General features: G+C 33.9%; 1 long non-coding RNA gene across 9 annotated transcripts in view; it reads right to left on the bottom strand.

The window, feature by feature from the left end:
* LOC136038832 (uncharacterized) overlaps positions 1-14,249 on the bottom strand; it is a 78,838-nt gene that overhangs the window by 20,306 nt on the left and 44,283 nt on the right. The gene's annotated exons all lie outside the window — the stretch shown is intronic.

Below are 14,249 nucleotides of genomic sequence, written 5' to 3'. Positions count from 1 at the left end.
ATGTCTTAAATGATTTGAATCTTACCTAAAAGGAAGAAAATTGAGTGTGTGCATAAAGCATAAAAAGTTGAGTATTGTTCACATAACATGCGGTGTGCCACAAGGTTCGGTTTTAGGTCCCTTGCTGTATTTGATTTATGTTGATTCTATGAGGTTCTATGTAGTAGGGCTTCTGACATCATTTGCGGATGACACTACCATTTTAGATAATGACAAGACCGTACAGGAATTAGTAGATAATGCAAATAATGCCCTCCAAGGTCTACAATCATTCGTGTCCGAGAGCTTACTTGCTGTGAATGCAAAGAAGACTAACTACATGATATTCAAAAGAACTGGAACACACGGAGAGTTGCCACAGCCAATCACAGGTAATGGAGTGAAAATTGACCGAATAGAAGAAACACATTATTTGGGATTTTTTATTGATTGTAATTTGTCATGGAAAAAGCATAGTGATATTGTGTCTTCTAAAGTCTCTAGAAGTGTTGGAATACTGCGTCGCTTTAAAAATGTTTTTCCAACCAGTGTCATTATTATGCTGTATCATTCTTTAATAACTCCATACATATATTACGGTTGTTCACTTTGGGCTAGCAATTTTTACGGTAATTTCAAAAAAGTACAGATACAACAAAACAAGGCTTTACGAGCTATAGGTAAGAATGAAAAAGGCGTTGTTAGTACTGAATCTATTTTTCGAAAGTTTGGTATTTCAAATGTAGGACAAATTAGAGATTACCAGATTGGAACGTTTGTATATCAGTGTTTGAATAATATTGGCCCAAAGGATGGATTCAACTGAAATACGATTTGATTTCAATAGTCTGTCGAAATTCCAACAGAATGCTCCACCACGGAAGAGGAAAGACCGAGCGTTTATCCGAGAACTGAAAATATTCAGGGATTTAGAGAAGAAAAAAGAGTAGTCTCATGGGAAAACAGTTTTTGAACCGACAGATCCATCGATAGCTTTTGAAAAGTTTAACACTATAGTGACATATATTTATAATTCTACACGCCCTATGAAACAGCTACGATCTAAACGAATGAATCCCAGAAAACCATGGATGGACCAAGAACTCCTTAAAATGATCAATTTAAGAAATGAAATGTACTCAGATTATCTGAGATTTTCGGGTGATGAGAGGCGGAAACATTTCATTGACCAGAGAGATGAAACTAATTCATTAAAAACAAGAAAGTAAAAGCATTCTACAGGACAAAGTTTAAAAGCGAAGGCAGGTGATCCGAAAGCTACATGGGACATGATTAATGGAATAATAAAAGGAGAAAGAAAGCCACGGTAATATTTAAAAGACGTGTTAATATTAACTGGATTAATTTGAAGTTTTCTTGCATTACCAACAACGCTTTAAGCAGCTTGAAGGACTGGTTCTGCCTGCTTACCAGTGGGTAAAGGCAGGTATACTTAGCAGTCCCCTCCCCTGGGGTGTAAGAGGGGACTCATCAGGTGAGACATATGCGAATTTTAACTTGTAAATCACCTAGAGTAATCCATCCATGGGTTAATGCCACTGCTACTGTTGATGTTTGTGCTGAATGCTTTATTTTCTTAAAATTTCAAATTCTCTTGCTTTGTTATTTGAAATTTGCTGCTAGATTGTGGACCATATCCTACCTTATACCCAACCTTCCGTATACCACTGCTTACTCTGTACCTGTCTTGTTGTTTACGTCAAGAAAGTAATGAAAAGTCAACTCAAGCCACCCCGTGAACTTAGGTCAGACAGCTCACTCAAATATCTGGATCAGAATCTGTTTCAGAGCAGATACTCATGCTGACTAACCACATGAGTAATATAAAAATCAAACACAAAGTGGTAGCAGATACAGCTCTTTCAGGTCTATCCACTCTCACCTGGCAAGATTAAATGACCGTTTTGAACAGCAGGCTTTGAGCAGCCAAACTATTGTCTTTGGGGTGAAAGAAGATGCCCCCATCTTCGATACTACATCAGGCTAATTTGATTTTTAGGCTGAGCTCATCGTTTTGTCAGAATAGCTGCTTTCTGATAGTATGGTGAAAAAGAGGTCACAACAATGAGATTTGTGTGTACATACATTCCTAGCATACATCAGAAAATCTGGTTATTCTTTCTATATAACGGAGAATTTCAAGTTATGATAGAAAATGTAAAGCTGGTCTATAGTCCTAATACTATCAAGATGACTTCACTTCGAACTTGTGTTCAAAATGGTCCTGAAATTTCCCTAGAACGCTTTATTTTTATAGTGTAAAAATTGTCCTGAAATATGTTAAATTTACTGTACAACAACTTCTTTGCTGTTTCGTGTTTTCAGTGAAACGAAAGTTTTCTATATCCTTCAAACATAGTGAAGCATCATTAGTTAGGTTATTTTTACTAATTTTGAACATACAGATTTAGGTAATGAGGATGGGCCAGCCTAGAACGCTTTATTTTTATAGTGTAAAAATTGTCCTGAAATATGTTAAATTTACTGTACAACAACTTCTTTGCTGTTTCGTGTTTTCAGTGAAACGAAAGTTTTCTATATCCCTCAAACATAGTGAAGCCTCATTAGTTAGGTTATTTTTACTAATTTTGAACGTACATATTTAGGTAATGAGGATGGGCCAGCCCCTCTTATTTGCCTACTAATTTGTGTTTGTTTTGAGTTTTATTAATTCTGATATACTGCAGCTCAAATAGCAGACAAAATCCAATGAGGCATTGTCAGGGATCATGGTATTCATCTGCACGGGCTATATGTAATATTAAAAGTAGCTTAGGTCAATAACATTGTAGTTGTATTAAAAAGATGTCACTCGGAGGAATAGCTCGTATTTCATAATATGTATGAGACTCAGATTATAAATCCAATTGAAAAAGTTGCAATATTAGTTTGTTTTTCTACCCTGAATAACTGTTTTTCTTCCTTTTATAGCATCAGAGGGCGATGTTCGTCACAGTCTACAGAACGAAAAGCGCAGTAGCATATGCAAAGGAGAAACTGCACGGTCTGGATTTAAATTTATATGAATGCCCTGGGCATCGACTCATTGTCAAATTTAATTATGAAAATATATAGGTTGGGAAGAACCATATGTGTTTTTAAGTTCTTTTTTAAAATTTGCATCGTTTTTTATATATAAGTAGGTTTGAAGTGCCTTATTTTAAAACTTATTTTCAAACAGCCATCTCTTTTTTCCCTTTTTCATACCTAACTGTTTCAGAAAAACGAATATCTACCGACAGTGTTCGAAAAGATTGTCTAGATGTGTGGTGGGTCAGTCGTAGGGAACCATCATGTACTGAACGAGGCCCACTGCATCACAAAGGAAAAAGACAACGTCACTAAGGTAGAAGAGTACGAAATCTCCATAAATAATGAAAACTTCAAGAGTACAGGAATAAATATACATCCAAAATATGTACGTAGAGCTTTGGTTGAGTAAAATAATGTCATTAAGGTAAGGTAGATAATGGAAACTTCAAGAGTACAGGAATAACTATACATCCAAAATATGTTAGTAGAGTTTTAGATGAGTAAAATAATGATTTTAACTCTCACTTCATTGCCTTTTCTAATGTAAATTTTCGTTTTTTTCTACTGTTCAGTTACACCCTTTTTGTGTGTGCATAAATTCCAAGCTGAACCTACTTTAAGCCTTGATGGTGGGACTCTATTACTATTTTTCTCAGTTTTTACTTATTTTAATGTATGCTTTATTGTTTTAATTAGAATTCACCCTTTTGTCTAAATTTCACTTTTGTCAAAATACCTTGTTTAACAATCGGGTCGGGAGGATCGGGTCGTTTCAAAGAGAGTCTAATTAAATTAATTGTATTGGTTTTACAAGAAAGAGGCCAAGTTAGAGTCCTTGCTGGTACTGTTGTTACACCAACAATAATGATGATTCTGTATGGACTAATACTTGAAAAGATTAATTCAGGTGTCAATTTCCTTGATATTGATATAATGGATAATTTTTTGCAGCCAACATCGGAAAATCTGGTTATTCTTTCTATAGCGGAGAATTTCAAGTTATGATAGAAAATGTAAAGCTGGTCTATAGTCCTAATACTATCAAGATGACTTCACTTCGAACTTATGTTCAAATGGTCCTGAAGTTTCCCTAGAATGCTTTATTTTTATACTGTAAAAATTGCCCTAAAATATGTCAAATTTACTGTACAACAACTTCTTTGCTGTTTCGTGTTTTCAGTAAAACAAAAGTTTTCTATATCCTTCAAACATAGTGAAGCATCATTAGTTAGGTTATTTTTACTAATTTTGAACATACAGATTTAGGTAATGAGGATGGGCCAGCCTAGAACGCTTTATTTTTATAGTGTAAAAATTGTCCTGAAATATGTTAAATTTACTGTACAACAACTTCTTTGCTGTTTCGTGTTTTCAGTGAAACGAAAGTTTTCTATATCCCTCAAACATAGTGAAGCCTCATTAGTTAGGTTATTTTTACTAATTTTGAACGTACATATTTAGGTAATGAGGATGGGCCAGCCCCTCTTATTTGCCTACTAATTTGTGTTTGTTTTGAGTTTTTATTAATTCTGATATACTGCAGCACAAATAGCAGACAAAATCCATGAGGCATTTTCAGGGATCATGGTATTCATCTGCACGGGCTATATGTAATATTAAAAGTAGCTTAGGTCGATAACTTTGTAGTTGTATTAAAAAGATGTCACTCGGAGGATAGATAGTATTTCATAATATTTATGAGACTCAGATTATAAAACCAGTTGAAAAAGTTGCAATATTAGTTTGTTTTTCGACCCTGAACAAATGTTTTTGTTCCTTTTTTAGCATCAGGGGGCGATATTCGTCACAGTCTACAGAACGACAAGCGCAGCAGCATATGCAAAGGAGAAACTGCACGGTCTGGATTTAAATTTATATGACTGCCCTGGGCATCGACTCATTGTCAAATTCAATTATGAAAAGATATAGGTTGGGAAGAGCCTTATGTGTTTCTAAGTTCGTTTTTAATATTTGTATCGTTTTTATATATAAGTAGGTTTGAAGTGCCTTATTTTTGAACTTATTTTCAAACAGCCATCTCTTTTTTCCCTTTTTCATACCTAACTGTTTCTTAATATATGAAAGCGAACAAAATATGGTTTTTAAAGATGAACTTTTGATTACTCAAGACATTTAAATATCTGATGAAATACTATATTTCTCCAGAATTCCAAAAATTTACAAATTAGTATTTTCGATTCCATACAGAATATGCTATAAAAATAGCTTTAATTATTCCATCTGTTAATCTTATTACAGGAAAAGATCAAAAGAGGTGTTCGGAAAGATAGTCTAGATGTGTATCTATGTGGTGGGTCAGTCATAACCACCCATCATGTACTGACTTCAGCCCACTGCATCACAAAGGAAAAAGACTACGTCATTAAGGTAGAAGAGTAGAAATTTTTGAATATTTTTTTCTACTATTCAGTTACTCCTTTTTTTTGTGTGCATACATTCCTAGCTGAACTTGCTTTAAGTCTTAATGGTGGGACTCTACCACTTTTTAACCAATAATTGAAAAATTGGTTGACAATAAGTGCTAAAAGAAACATGACAAATGAAAATAAAAAGTGCATATTGATGAATATGAAACGGATTCTGTAGTAGACACTACATCAGGCTAATTTAATTTTTGGGGTCAGCTCATCATTTTGTCAGAATAGCTGCGTTCTCATAGTATGGTGAAAAAGAGGTCACAACCATGAGAAGGGTAAAATCATATATTGATGACTATGAAACTTTTGTTTAGTAGAATATAAATCAAATTTGATTTTAATTTCGCACTCGGCTCTTCATTTTACACTGGGACGGTACTTCATATACAGAAAAACGAATATTTACCGACAGTGTTCGGAAAGATAGTCTAGATGTGTGGTGGGTCAGTCGTAAGCAACCATCATGTACTGAACGCGGCCAACTGCATCACAAAAGAAAAAGACTACGTCATTAAGGTAGAAGAGTACGAAAACTACATAAATAATGAAAACTTCAGGAGTACAGGAATAAATATACATCCAAAATATGTAAGTAGAGTTTTAGTTGAGTAAAATAATGATTTTAACACTCACTTCATTGCCTTTTCTAATGTAAATGTTTGCTGGTTTTTTTTCTAAATATTATTTTCTACTGTTCAGTTACTCCCTTTTTTGTGTACATATACTCCTAACTGAACTTACTTTAAACCTTGACGGTGGGACTCAACTTTTTTTTTAGTTTTTACTTATTTTAATATGTGCTTTATATTTTAATTAGAATTCAAATTTTTGGCTCAATTTCACTTTTGTCAGAGCACCTTGTTTAAAAATCGGGTCGGGAAGATCAGGTCGTTTCAAAGAGAGTCTAATGAAATTAATTACATTGGTTTTACAAGAAAGAGGCCAAGTTAGAGTCCTTGCTGGTACTGTTGTTACACCAACAATGATGACGAATCTGTATGAACTAGTACTTGAAAAGATTACTTCAGGTGCCAAATTCCTTGATACTGATATGATGAATAATTTGTTTGCTGCCAACATAAAACAAAACTTAACTGAATATGTGTGTCTCTTTAACGCACATCTTAATGAAATCGAGAGAGAAAAGAAGATTGAGGATCTGGTTGAAGCTATCAGGTCTTTATAAGATGAGAAAAAAACAAATTGACTGTCCTTGTCGAGCAAAGCCAAAATGAACGACGAGAAGGATTGTTAAGAAAGAACGGGATGTAACTGAAGCTCGGTTATCAAAATCAACGGAAAATATGATAACATACAGATTTACTTTTACAGTAAGTGAAAGTCATTCATTGTTGACAAAACTCCTTCAGGTCTGCATGTTCTTACCCAAACAAAACCGTGAGCACTCGAAGGGATATATTTCCACCATACTTCCAAGCTCCCGAGAACTACTAAGCAAATTACCATAAGGAATTACAAAGGAAATTAATCATATGTTAGACTCATTTGTACTGGAAAAAGAAAATATGTTTAGTCGATATTCCAAACAACGAATGTCATTTGCTTATATAGAACACGCTGATGCGGAGAAACTTTTACAGGATATGTATTGGTATTCTAAATTCGTTGAACTGAACAAGAGCCACAAACAAAGGATTTAACACGTTTAAAATTTTTAGAAATAGTGTTGTAAAAAAAATGAATTTGACATACCTTCATCGATCTTCCCATTTAATTTGAATGGCTATCTAGAAAACGGACACAGAATGGTTCAATTTATAGTATCATCTTTCAACAAAAGTCTACAAATGCTAAAGAATAGACTCGACTTCCATGAACGGATGGATTCAACAGAAATACGATTTGATTTCAATAGTCTGTCCAAGTTCCAACAGAATGCTCCACCGCGTTAAGAGGAAAGACCGAGCGTTTATCCGAGAACAAAGTGAGAATATTCAGAGGCTTAGAGAAGAAGCAAGTGTAGTCTCATGGGAAACAGTTTTTGAACAGACAGATCCATCGATAGCTTTTGAAAAGTTTCACACTATAGTGACATATATTTATAATTCTACATGCCCTATGAAACAGCTACGATCTAAACAAATGAATCCCAGAAAACCATGGTTGAGCCAAGAACCCCTTAAAATGATAAATTTAAGAAATGAAATGTGCTCAGATTATCTTAGATTTTCGGGTGATGAGAGGCAGAAGCATTTCATTGACCAGAGAAATAAAACTAATTCATTAAAAATAAAAAAAGTAAAAGCATTCTACAGGACAAATTTTAAAGAGAAAGCAGGTGATCCGAAAGGTACGTGGGACATAATTAATGGAATAATAAAAGGAGAAAGAAAGCCACAGGAATATAGTCTTCGAATATAGTACTTATGTGCTAACGCAAACTTATGTGGAAGACCGTGGTGATGGATGTGAAATAATACTTGAACCTTGCAGTGAGTTAGAAGCGAAAAAACTGATAAGCTCAATTCGTTCTAATAGTGCAGGTATTGATGGACTTAACCTCAAAACCTTTAAAGTGGCAGCAAGTTATCTTCTTCTTTGTATTGTTTTTCTTATTAACATTTCAATGGAGCACGGAAATTGCCCTGATTCACTTAAAATAGCAAAAATACTACCGCTACCAAAAACTGGCATCCTAAAGGATCTTTCATACTGGAAACCCATCTCAGTCCTACCGCTCCTTTCAAAGATTTATGAAAAAATAATTCATAAGCGGAAATACGATCACCTTACAAAGAATGGATTTCTAGCTGAAACACAGTTTGGCTTTCGTAAAAACCACTCAACGGTTCATGCTGAGCAACATTTGATAAATGCTGTGAATTATGCTCTTGAAAAGGGACTATATGTTTTAAAAAGCACCTTGTTTAAAAATCGGGTCAGGAGGATCGGGTCGTTTCAAAGAGTCTAATGAAATTGATTACATTGGTTTTACAAGAAAGAGGCCAAGTCAGAGTCTTTGCTGGTACAGTTGTTACACCAACAATAATGACGCATCTGTATGAACTAGTACTTGAAAAGATTAAGTGCCAAATTCCTTGATACTGATATGATGGATAATTTGTTTGCTGCCAACATAAAACAAAACTTAACTGAGTATGTGTGTCTCTTTAACGAACATCTAAATGAAATCGACAGAGATAAGAAGATTGAAGATCTGGTCGAAGCTATCAGGTCTTTATAAGATGAGAAAAAAAACAAATTGACTGTCCTTGTAGAGCAAAGCCAAAATGAACGACTGGAAGGATTGTTAAGAAAGAATGGGATGTAACTGAAGCTCGGTGAAAAAAATCAATGGAAATATGATAACATACAGATTTAATTTTACAGTAAGTGAAAGACATTCATTGTTGACAAAACTCCTTCACGTCTGCATGTTCTTACCCAAACAAGACCGTGAGCACTCGAAGGAACATATTTCCACCACACTTTCAAGCTCCCGAGAACTACTAACCAAATTACCATAAGGAATTACAAAGGAAATTAATCATATGTTAGACTCATTTGTACTGGAAAAAGAAAATATGTTTAGTAGATGTTCCAAACAACGAATGTCATTTGCTTATATAGAACGCGCTGAAGTGGAGAAACTTTAATGAAATTTTCAAAAGTACAGGAATAACTATACATCCAAAATATATAAGTAAAAATAAAATAATGTTTTGAACTCTCACTTCATTGCCTTTTCTAATGTAAATTTTTGTTTTTTTTTTGTTTTTTTCTACTGTTCAGTTACACCCTTTTTTTGTGTGCATACATTCCTAGCTGAACCTACTTTAAGCCTTGATGGTGGGACTTTCACTTTTGTCAGAATAACTCGTTTAACAATCGGGTCGGGAGGATCGGGTCGTTGCAAACAGTCTAATGAAATTAATTAAATTGGTTTTACAAGAAAGAGGATAAGTTAGAGTACTTGCTGGTACTGTTGTTACACCAACAATGATTATGAATCTGTATGAACTAGTACTTGAAAAGATTAATTCAGATGTCAAATTCCTTGATACTGATATAATGGATAATTTGTTTGCTTCCAACATAAAACAAAACTTAACTGAGTTTGTGTTTCTCTTTAACGAACATCTAAATAAAATCGAGAGAGATAAGAAGATTGAAGATCTGGTCGAAACTAGTAGGTCTTTAAAAGATGAGAAAAAAAGATGAGATGAGAAAGAAAAGAAAAACAAATTGAGTGTCCTTGTAGAGCAAAGCCAAAATGACCGACAAAAAGGAATGTGAAGAAAGAATGAGATGTAACTGAAGCTCGGTGAAAAAAATCAATGGAAATATGATAACATACAGATTTAATTTTACAGTAAGTGAAAGTCATTCATTGTTGACAAAACTCCTTCACGTCTGCATGTTCTTACCCAAACAAGACCGTGAGCACTCGAAGGAACATATTTCCACCACACTTTCAAGCTCCCGAGAACTACTAACCAAATTACCATAAGGAATTACAAAGGAAATTAATCATATGTTAGACTCATTTGTACTGGAAAAAGAAAATATGTTTAGTAGATGTTCCAAACAACGAATGTCATTTGCTTATATAGAACGCGCTGAAGTGGAGAAACTTTAATGAAAAATTCAAAAGTACAGGAATAACTATACATCCAAAATATATAAGTAAAAATAAAATAATGTTTTGAACTCTCACTTCATTGCCTTTTCTAATGTAAATTTTTTTTTTTTCTACTGTTCAGTTACACCCTTTTTTTGTGTGCATACATTCCTAGCTGAACCTACTTTAAGCCTTGATGGTGGGACTTTCACTTTTGTCAGAATAACTCGTTTAACAATCGGGTCGGGAGGATCGAGTCGTTGCAAACAGTCTAATGAAATTAATTAAATTGGTTTTACAAGAAAGAGGATAAGTTAGAGTACTTGCTGGTACTGTTGTTACACCAACAATGATTATGAATCTGTATGAACTAGTACTTGAAAAGATTAATTCAGATGTCAAATTCCTTGATACTGATATAATGGATAATTTGTTTGCTTCCAACATAAAACAAAACTTAACTGAGTTTGTGTTTCTCTTTAACGAACATCTAAATAAAATCGAGAGAGATAAGAAGATTGAAGATCTGGTCGAAACTAGTAGGTCTTTAAAAGATGAGAAAAAAAAGATGAGATGAGAAAGAAAAGAAAAACAAATTGAGTGTCCTTGTAGAGCAAAGCCAAAATGACCGACAAAAAGGAATGTGAAGAAAGAATGGGATGTAACTGGAGCTCGGTTAACAAAATCAATGGAAAATATGATAACATACAGATTTAATTTTAGAATAAGTGAAAGTCATTCATTGTTGACAAAACTCCTTCACGTCTGCATTTACTTACCCAAACAAGACCGTGGACGCTCGAAGGAACATTTTCCACCACACTTTCAAGCTCCCGAGAACTACTAAGCAAATTACCATAAGGAATTACAAAGGAAATTTATCATATGTTGGACTCATTTGTACTGGAAAAAGAAAATATGTTTAGTCGATGTTCCAAACAACGAACGTCATTTGCTTATATAGAACGCGCTGAAGCGGAGAAACTTTTACATGAAGGTATTGGACTGAACAAGAGACACTAACCAAGGATTTAACATGTTTAAAAAATTTTGAAATAGTGTTGTAAACAAAACAATCAATTTGACATACCTTCATCGATCTTCCCATGTAATTTGAATGGCTATCTAGAAAATGGACACAGGATGGTTCAATATATTTTTCAACAAAAGTTTGGAAATGCTAAAGAATAGACTCGACTTCCATGGACGGATGGATTCAACCGAAATACGATTTGATTTCAATAGTCTGTCCAAGTTCCAACAGAATGCTCCACCACGGAAGAGCCAAGATTGAGCCCTATGAAACAGCTACGATCTAAACGAATGAATCCCAGAAAACTATGGATGGACCAAGAACTCCTTAAAATGATAAATTTAAGGAATGAAATGTACTTAGATTATCTGAGATTTTCGGGTGATGAGAGGCGGAAGCATCTCATTGACCAGAGAAATAAGACTAATTCATTAAAAAAAGAAAGTAAAAGCATTCTACGGGACAAAGTTTAAAAGCGAGGCAGGTGATCCGAAAGCTACATGAGACATAATTAATGGAATAATAAAAGGAATAAGAAAGCCAAAGGAATATTGAAAAGACGTGTTAATATTAACTGGATTAATTTGAAGTTTTCTGGCATGACCAACAACGCTTTAAGCTGCTTGAAGTACTGGTTCTGCCTGCCTACCAGTGGGTAAAGCCAGGAATACTTAGCAGCCCCAACCCCTAATGTGTAAGAGAAGACTCATCAGGTGAGACCTATACGAATTTTAACTTGTATATCACCTAGAGTAACCCATCCATGGGTTAATCCCACTGCTACTGCTGATGTTTTGTGCTGAATGCTTTATTTTCTTCAAATTTCAAATTCTCCTGCTTTGTTATTTGAAATTTGCTGCTAGATTGTGGACCATATCCTACCTTATACCCAACCTTCCGTATACTACTGCTTACTCTGTAACCGTCTTGTTGTTTACGTCAAGAAAGTAATGAAAAGTCAACTCAAGCCACCCCGTGAAATTAGGTCAGACAGCTCACTCCAATTCTCTGGATCAGAATCTGTTTCAGAGCAAATACTCATGCTGACTAACCACATGAATAATATAAAAATATTTTCCCTTTTTCATACCTAACTGTTTCTTAATATATGAAAGCGAACAAAGTATAGTTTTTAAAGATGGACTTTAGATTACTCAAGACGTTTAAATATCTGATGAAATACAATATTTCTCCAGAATTCTTAAAAGTTACAAATTAGTATTTTCGATTTTTTTCCATACAGAATATGCTAAAAAAATAGCTTTAATTATTCCTTGTGTTAATCTTATTAAAACAAAAGATCAAAAGACGTGTTCGGAAAGGTGTTTATCTATGGTGGGTCAGTCATAACCAACCATCAAGTACTGACTGCGGCCCGCTGCATCACAAAGGAAAAATACTACGTCATTAAGGTAGAAGACTACGAAATCTTCATAAATAATGAAAACTTCAAGAGTACAGGAATTAATGTATATCCAAAATATGAAAGTGATGCTTTAGTTGAGTAAAATCATGTTTTTAATTCTCACTTCATTGCCTTTTCTAATTTAAATTTTCCCTGTTTTTTTTAATATTTTTTTTTTCTAATGTTTAATTACTCCATTTTGTGTGTGCATACATTCCTAGCTGAACTTACTTTAAGGCTTGATGATGGGACAATAATTGACAAATTGGTTGACAATAAGTGCTAAAAGAAAATAAAAATAAAAATCTCAGGTTGATGAATATGACACGGGTTTTCTAGTAGACACTACAAAAGGCTAATTTGATTTTTTGGGTCAGCTTATTATTTTGTCAGAATAGCTGCGTTCTGATAGTATGGTGAAAAAGAGGTCACAACCATGAGAAGGGTAAAATCATAAATTGATGACTATGAGACTTTTGTCTGGTACAATATACATTAAAATTTGCTTTTATTTTCGCACTCAGCTCTTCATTTTACACTGGGACGGTACTTAACCTACAGAAAAACGAACATTTACCGACAGTGTTCGGAAAGATAGTCTAGATGTAGTCTATAGTCTAGATAGTCTATGTGGTGGGTCAGTCCTAAGCAACCACCATGTACTGACCAAGGCCCACTGCATCACAAAAGAAAAAGACTACGTCATTAAGGTAGAAGAGTACAAAATCTCCATAAATAATGAATACTTCAAGATTACAGGAATAAATATACATCCAAAATATGTAAGTAGAGCTTTAGTTGAGTAAAATAATATCATTAAGGTCATTAAGGTGGAAATCTCCATAAATAATGAAAACTTCAAGAGTACAGGAGTAACTATACATCCAAAATATGTAAGTGGAGTTTTAGTTGATTAAAATAATGTTTTTAACTCTCACTTCATTGCCCTTTCTAATGTAAATATTTGCTGTTTTTTTTAATATTTTTCCTACTGTTCGGTTACTCCCTTTTTTGTGTGAATTCATTCCTAGCTGAACTTACTTTAAGCCTTGATGGTGGGACTCTATTACTATTTTTCTTAGTTTTTGCTTATTTTAATGTATGCTTTATTGTTTTAATTAGAATTCACTTTTTTTTCTAAATTTCACTTTTGTCAGAATACCTCGTTTAAAAATGGGGTCGGGAGGATCGGGTCGTTGCAAAGAGTCTAATGAAATAAATTAAATTGGTTTTACAAGAAAGAGGCCAAGTTAGAGTCAAGTAAGAGGCCAAGTAAGGTCATTAAGGTAGAAATCTCCATAAATAATGAAAACTTCAAGAGTACAGGAATAACTATACATCCAAAATATGTATAGTTTTCACCTCATTGCCTTTTCTAATGTAAATTTTTGCTGTTTTTTTTTAATATTTTTTTCTACTGTTCGGTTACTCCCTTTATTGTGTGAATACATTCCTAGTTGAACTTACTTTAAGCCTTGATGGTGGGACTCTATTACTATTTTTCTTAGTTTTTACTTGTTTTATTGTATGCTTTATTGTTTTAATTAGAATTCATTTTTATGTCAAAATTTCACTTTTGTCAGAGCAACTTGTTTAAAAATCGGGTCGAGAGGATCGGGTTCTTTCAAAGACAGTCTAATGAAATTAATTACATTGGTTTTACAAGAAAGAGGCCAAGTTAGAGTCCTTGCTGGTACTGTTGTTACACCAACAATAATGACGAATCTGTATGAACTAGTGCTTGAAAAGATTAATTCA

The sequence above is a fragment of the Artemia franciscana genome, chromosome 18 (assembly GCF_032884065.1).
Source record: "Artemia franciscana chromosome 18, ASM3288406v1, whole genome shotgun sequence".
Taxonomy (NCBI): Eukaryota; Metazoa; Arthropoda; class Branchiopoda; order Anostraca; family Artemiidae; genus Artemia; species Artemia franciscana.
The sequence above is the reverse complement of the archived record's forward strand: the minus strand, read 5'-3'. Positions and strand labels throughout refer to the sequence as shown.